This window comes from Condylura cristata, unplaced genomic scaffold (genome assembly GCF_000260355.1).
Source record: "Condylura cristata isolate star-nosed mole 26May11 unplaced genomic scaffold, ConCri1.0 scaffold00006, whole genome shotgun sequence".
In the NCBI taxonomy this organism is placed as follows: domain Eukaryota; kingdom Metazoa; phylum Chordata; class Mammalia; order Eulipotyphla; family Talpidae; genus Condylura; species Condylura cristata.
The window spans coordinates 1,780,026-1,787,386 of NW_004567107.1; the positions used below are offsets into that span (position 1 = coordinate 1,780,026).

A 7,361-nucleotide genomic window follows, 5' to 3' on the forward strand; every position below is an offset into this window, starting at 1 on the left:
CGGGGCGGGGCGCAGGGGTCCGGGCCCCAGCTGGCCTCACCCCGGCTCCGGCCACCGCGTGGGTGCTGGGTGTGGGATGACGCGCTTTCATAAGGTTAGAGAAGCCGCTCTGCGGCCCTGAGGTCGCGGTGGACGTGGGATTGACCGCAGCCCTTTGCGGCATCTTTGCAGACAGGTGTTTTTTCTCTTGGCGGTGAGTGGCTCTGATGAACTGTTTCCTTTTTGAGGAGTCAAGCTGTGGTCCATCGTTTTCGCCAGCTAAGGTTGGATTATTTATCAACACTCTCATACTGCTTCCCCTGTAGCCTGATACTCATGCCCCCCCCTTGACTAATGACTTCTCTTGTATTGGGTTTATTTGTCTCAAAATGTATGTAAAATGCAGAATTCATTTATTTTTCTGTATTTCTTGTTCAGTCACTAAAAATGAACAAGACGTTGTCCTCTCAACGACTTTAGCTGTGTCTCATATTTTCTGTTACAGTTTTTTTTTTTTTTTAAAGCGGGTTTAAAATTCTGGTTAGGTCTCATGCCTAGGTGTAGTTTCAGGAGAGTTTAAAAGTTGACAGTTGGCATTTTGTTGTTCATTATTTCCACTTTCATGATTCGTTTTTTGTCTTAGTGCAGATTTAAAGTTACAGAATGAAGTATACATATACCCTAGTATATGTATGTATGTAATGTCAGTTTTATTAGTTATAGACTTCAAATCCCCTATAATTTTGACTTTTTTGGTTGTTTTCTGTTGGTAGTAGTCTGTCAACCTGTCAAGGACTGCGAGACTTGTTTGCTCGTGAATACTGTATTTCTATTCATTTTTCTTGTGTTTCCTGCAGCTTTTGCTTTACGTGTTTTGGTGCCATGTTATTTAGTTCGTCAAAGTTAGCTATGTGTTCCTTTCAAAACGTCATCTTAACCAAAGTGACAGGACTGGCACCTGTCCGCTAGGCATTCACCCTCCCTCTTCTCCTCGGTAACAAAGCAAAACCTTGGATGGAGTCCCCGGTGTTCGAGAAGGTTCCGGTTTCCCGAGTCCTACAGTGCTGTAGGACCAGACACTCGCCTCAGTGCGAGCTGGTGGGGCATAAGCCCAGTCTGTTGTCCTTGTAGAAAACCCCCCTTCAGGGGCCCGACTCAGCAGGAAGAAGTTCCTTTTGATGTTAGTTGGTTGGGCATTTTTGCCTCCTTTAGCTTTTTTCTTTGTCTTGAAGTTAATCACCCCCCACCTCTTTTCCCTTATCCAGTTTTCTTTGTCTCTGCTTACTGATTATTTCCAACCCTTTTAAAAAGTAAAAACCTCTCAGAACAAAGTTCCTCATATCATGTCATCACTCAGTCCTGGGTCCTTCTTGGCTAGAATTAGGCAAGTGTCTGATCTATAGAACTGTAAGGACACAAAAAAATGGAGTCTTCTCAGACACCGATAAGCTTTTGGACCGGTTTTTCTCTGGGCTTGTAGCATACTGTGGAGGGCTTCTCTTCACATCACCAAAGAACCCCCTTCGCGTTTCTCTGTGCTGAAGGCCCTGTTTCCTGGACCCCATCTTATACCCACCATTGGTAATTTCTATTTCTGTCTGTTCTCTCTGGAACCTGTGTATTAGGTCCCCTGAACTGACCTTCTACACTTTTTGGAAAAAATTATTTATTTCTGCATATAGAACTGGGGTACAGGCCAGAGGTGCAGGGCAGCGAGAGGCTTCCCCAGAGACAGAGCGGGGAGCAGAACAGGCAGATCGACTGAAATACACTGCTGAGGGGAGCAGCGGGCGGGTCAGGAGAGGTCTGCCGCGCCCTGTGGTCACCTCCGGGGCGGGCGGGGATCGAACTCACGCGGAAGCCGCTTTAGTTCTCAGTGCTGTGCTTTAACCCGCTGCGCCACAAGGGAGGGCCTGACCTTCTACATTTTTAAAAATATCTTTTCTTTCTTGTATGCCATATATTTTTTGTTTTTTTGCGGGGGCGGGGGAGTGTCTGTGCAGAGGTGGCGGGGGGCGGTGGTGGTGGTTGATTTTTGGTTTTACTTTGCTCTACTGTCTAGGTTTCTTAAACTTTCTTTTCCACCTCTTTCATGTTTCTTTTTTATAATATTTGAGAGTTCTTTGTTCTCTGAATCTTTCTTTTTCAACTTGTAGATTTTATATTTTAAAGATTTATTTATTGATGCATAGAAGATATGGGGTACAGGCCAGAGGCGTGGGGATGAGAGGATCCACCAAAGACCGAGTGGGGAGCAGGACAGGCGGATGTGCTGACACACACTGCTGAGGGGAGCAGCGGGCAGGTCAGGGGGGTCAGCTGCGCCTGTGGGTCCCTCCCTGGCCGGGGATCATGCGCCCGCCGCAGCAGCCGGGACCAGCTTCACAGAGCTGCGCCACCAGGGAGGGCCCTTGACTTGTTGATTTTAATTTCTTGATTTCTTGTTTCATGAATTATTTTATCTCTTGCGAATAGTGGTGACAGACCTGTTTCCCAGGAGGGCTGGGCCTGGGAGAGGTTTCCTTTCCCTCCTGCATCACCTCTCTCTGCTGAAATTTGTCTCTGTCTCGTTCTTTCTTCCCCGGGGTTTTGGGTCGCCCTTGGTGGTCTGCTCGCAGGAGGCAGAGCCCACAGACTGTGGGGTGGTCTCGTGGAGCCCCTGGGAAGCCCTCCGGCTGCAAAGCCACAAGCCGCGGAGCAGAGTTAACTCTTTGGCCTTCCCGCGGCACCTTGCGACTCCCCAGAGAGGACGCCTGCAGCCTCCTGCCGGAGGCTGAAGGGTCCGGGAGGGGACAGTGGGAAGCAGGAAGTTGGCACATCCTGAAGGCTGTGTGCGCGCTTGTGTGGGTGTGGGGGTGATTGCCTCCTTCCCATAATTTGGGTGCAAGCTCAGCCTCTCAACAGTGCTAGAATCCACTGGTCCAATGAGCCTAGCTTCTATCTTCTCCGGGAGAAAACCTTTAAACCGTCAGTTTCTACCCAAAAAGATGTGAGGTTTCCGCTCAGCAAGTGGAGTGAAGACGGACCCTGGGCCCCACTGGCTCCACACAGACTCCAGCCAGCGCCGGGGCCGGCCCCCGCGGCCTGCGCCCGTCACGGAGGCTCTGCTGGCGTCTCCACTTCCGCTGCAGGCGTGCGGGCTGCCGCGGGCTGCGTGGCCAGCTGCCCCGTGCGCCGCGCAGGACAGCACGCGGCATCCTGGGGCGCCTCTGACCCAGCATGCTTTGCACAGTGATTATTTTTAAGATCACTCCGTTTTTCTTGCTCGCAACGGAACAGCTACATTCTGTTTTCAGCCATTGGGCCCCCGAGGTCTGAGGTCTCTCTCGAGCGGGTACAGCCACCTCCCCTGCTACTGGGCCTCTCCGGCCAGGGGTCCTGGCAGCCTCCCTGGCCTTGGTGCCTGAGGCTTTCCGCCTGTTGTCTCTACTTGTGGACAGCTCCCGTCCCTCCGCCCCCGCCCCCTCCCTGTCACGCCGGTCTGGCCCGGGGCACCCCCTCTCGTGGGCTGCCCGCCTGCTGGCTCTAGGCCCTGACTGCGGCCGCCGCTTGCACTCTGCACGCAGCTCGGCCTCAGCGGCGGCCTCGAGCCCTCCTCGCTCCGAGCGGCTGCTCCTGGCCGGCGCCACGGCTGTCCCGTGGCGGCTGTCACGGCTCGCCAGCGTGGCTTTCCGCCTCGGGACGCAGTGATGCTCCAGTGGCTGTTGTCACTGGCTTCCGTTACTGCCGTTGTTTTCTTTTATCTTTCCTCCTCGTCTTCCTTCTCCCGTCCTTCACAATAAATTTAGCCGTCCTCTATCACACACGTGTCTGGCTGCTTCTAGCTTGTTTCTCGTTTCCAGACGGCTTCCCGCTCCCGGCGGTTCCCGCACGCTCTCCAGCCTTCTTTTATTGGCTTCTTATTTAATCGCATCACCCCTTCTTGGATTTCTGATATCGCAGACGCCTGTTCTCTCTAAATTATTTCATGCATACTGACATGGCCTCCTCTAAAAAATTCTTCTGTTTCCTGGAGTAATTTTTCTAACAAAGGGTGTTCATTGTCTTTTTTCCCCTGACTTTTACGACCTCTCCTGGTACCACCTCTCTCTGGTTTCCCGGGAGTGGACGCTCTGTAGTGTGAGGAGGCTGAGGGCCGGAGGGCCAGTTTTCTGGCTGCTGTAGCCAGTCACACTGGGTCAAACCGGCCCTCAGCCCAGGCAGGACGCGAGCTCACAGCGGCCCAGGAAGGCGAGTGCAGCCACCAGGCCGTGGTGACTCTCTGGCAGCTCCCGGGAGAAGCTGTTTGCTGGCCTGTCCAGCTCCTGGTTGCCCACCCCCTCGGCTCTGGCCCCTTCCTCCGGGTCAAGCCCGCTATGCCGTGCTCCGCCTTTTGTGCAGACAGATGAGCTGGGCACGGTTTCGGATGTCAGGGCGAACGTGACTGGGTTGGGTGCTCGGGGGAAATCGGACGCCTCAGGGGCCTTCGCGTGACCCCAACTGCAATGTCCAGGGACGGGCTCCCTGCCCCGGGGCTCCGCCGGTGGGTGTCTGCCAGGGGCCTGCTGCCGCCTCCGTGGCTGGTTTCTTGCCCTCTCCGCGGGGTTTGCTGTGTGCCCAGCCTGTGGGCTGTCTTCCGCTGGGCTCCTGGGCTAGGCCTGTTCGCCTCCCGTCCACCCGAGGTGAGGCAGGGCGAGCAGACGCTCGCATAGAGGGCTGCGGGCCTGAGAGGGCTGGGGAGGCTGTGGGCGCTGGGAGTGTCCGCCTCATGTCCGGAGCCCCACGACGGCGCAGACCATGGCGGGGGCTGGCGTGTGCGCCAGAGCGGACAGGGAAGAGTGGTCGAGGATCTCTGTGATGGACGACAGGCCTGCAAATAAAACGTTTCATCCCCCGTGGAGTCAAGAGACTTAGCAAGTGGCGCCAGTTTCCCTTTTCTGACCCTCGGGCAGAGGGCAGGGTGGTGGTGGAGCTGACTCCCAGCGTGGGCTCAGGCGCCGCCGCTGCCAAACCGCCTGCATTTCTCTCCGCCCGAGGGTCTCCTCCTCCTGGCTCAGCGCTGACAGCGCCCCCCCCCACCGCAGGCTTTCAATTAAATATTTTTATGATTAATTCGGAAAGTAATTTCAGCCGTAAACCTGCGCGGGGGTGCAGGCCGTGGGCGGAGACAGCCTCCCCCGCGCTCGGCTCCGGCGAAACGGCCGAGACTGGCGGCAGCGACGCGCTTCCGAAGGGCCTGGCTGGGTGCGGCCGGCGCGGGAAGCCTGGCCGAGTTACAGCCTGGAGCCCGTCTGGGAATACGGCCGGAAGTCTATAACTCAGACATGGAAACAATCTGCAAAGGCTCTTTTTTTTTTTTTTTTTTTTTTTAGGAGTGTTCGATGAAATTAGATTAAAATAAATTTACATATATATCAATTTTATTATTAAAATATATTCACACTAGTAAATAGAGTTATCGGGGAAGGACACGCTCTACTGTGGATTGGACACAGAAATAGACCCTCTTTGGCTTATCAGGAAACAAAGTTATTGTCTCCTTGTCAAACATAAATCTCTTCTTAGAGCTAATAAATGGATAGTGTTCAAATGCAATGTTTTGTTTGACTCCTACCTCATAAACCCAGGGCACATAATACTAAATTATATTCCTCCGAGCAGTATCAATCTCTGGATTCCAGCATCACACGGCGAGGGAGCTCCCCGAGAAATTGATGTGGGGAGGAGAAGGGGAAAAAGTTATTTGAGAACAAATAAAATGGGCTATAAAGTTTGTTAAAACCTAATAATAATAGTTTAGGAAAAGAAAGAAGGAAAAGGAAGAAGAAACAAAGACAGACGGGGCGGGGCTGGGCTGCTGCAATCTCACCCTCTCCTGCGAGCCTGCTCCAGTTGTCTTGCAAAATTAATGTTTGCTGCAGAGGCTGCAGGTGTCAGGCGGCTGGGCCCCCCACCCCAGCCAGGAGGGTGGGGGCAGCCTGAGCCCTCCGCTGCACCCCCACCCCCACCCCCAGGCTGGGCCAGGGCCCTGTCGCTGCCCCACCGCGGTGCCAACTGCACCGGCCAGTGCAGGGTCCGAGGCCAGAGCCGCCGCGGCCGGCACCCTGGGAAAGCGGTGGCGGGGCCCAGCGGAGCAGGGCAGCCGGAGCCGGAAGCGGGGCGGTGAGGTTTCATTGGCGCCGTCTCCTTTACTGCTGCTCCCCATTTAGCCGGCCTGATTTGGGGGCTGAAACGCCCGCTGAGGAGGACTTCGGGGCAGCCGGCCTGAGCCTCAGGCCGGGCGTGCGCAGGATGGAAACAGCCCCACGGCTCCTTCCAGAGGGTGGCGGTGGCGGTTTACATTTACGGTTATTTTTCCAGGCCAGCGGCTGCCTGTGTCCGGCGCGTGGGCCCTACCCACAGGGCTGGTGGGGCTGGCAGGGCCTGGCCGGCCTCCTGCCTCCTCTGGGCCCTCGCTGGGTACGGGGCGAGGGAGGGGCTGCTGGCTTTTGCTGAATACCCGGATACCCTGTGCAGAGAGTGGGAGCAGCCCCAAGAAGGCGGGCGGGAGCCCACTCCGAGCTCGCCGTGGCGTGAGCCTGGCTTCTCCACGCAGGCCGGGTGGACGCTTATCAGGTTCCCGGGGGCCAGGGAGAGCGTCTTGGCGTTTCCCCCGGGACGTGGCCTCTCGGCGGACCGGCCAACCCCAGGCTGAGCCTGGCCAAGAATGACCTGTCCGGGCCCCTTCTGGTGCCAAGTACACCCCTCCACCTGCTCCGTGGTGGGCGCTGAAGCTCCGGCTCTGCGGGTGCTGCCCGGCCCTGCCTGGCCCTCCCCCCAGTCGGCATCATCCGGACGGGGCCGTGGTCACGGGGCCAAGGCATTTCAGGGGAGCCAGTGCGGCACCTGCCCGCACCCCGGGACCCCTGCGGTAGCCCTGGGCCGGCTTGTTCAGTGAAGGCGCATGGAGAAGAGGGTCCCTGGTCGGGGGGCAGGGAAGCGCCCCTGCCTGCTCAGCCCTTGCCTGTGTGCAGCGGGGGGCGGCGGGCGGGGGGTCACCCCTGCAGCCCGGCTTGCGCCTGGAGACCGCTGGAGGCCAGTAAGCCCGTCCACGCTCCCCGTCACTCTGGTCCTGGACCTGCCGGCCCCACGCTGGGGGAAGGTAAACGGGTGTGTGGATGACGGTGGTGGGGGTGCGCCCTGAGCCTGCCGCCTGGGCCCGGCGGGTGCAGGGTGGGCCTCCCACCCTCTCACGCCATCATGGACACCCCAGCATGTCGGGGACATGCAAAGGTGTTGGGGTCCTGTTACATAGCGGGGGCCTGGCCGGCCCAGGCAGGCGAGCACCTGGACCTCCCTGCTGTTTGGAAACGCTTTCGCCCACCCGAGCTCGGAGGAGGTCGGGCGGTGGCTCCTCGCTCCCC

At 57.0% G+C, this 7,361-nt stretch overlaps 1 protein-coding gene across 3 annotated transcripts in view; it reads left to right on the top strand.

Annotated features, from left to right (window-relative positions):
- Positions 1–7,361, top strand: part of DDX31 (DEAD (Asp-Glu-Ala-Asp) box polypeptide 31) — a 109,238-nt gene that overhangs the window by 1,340 nt on the left and 100,537 nt on the right. The window lies entirely within an intron of this gene.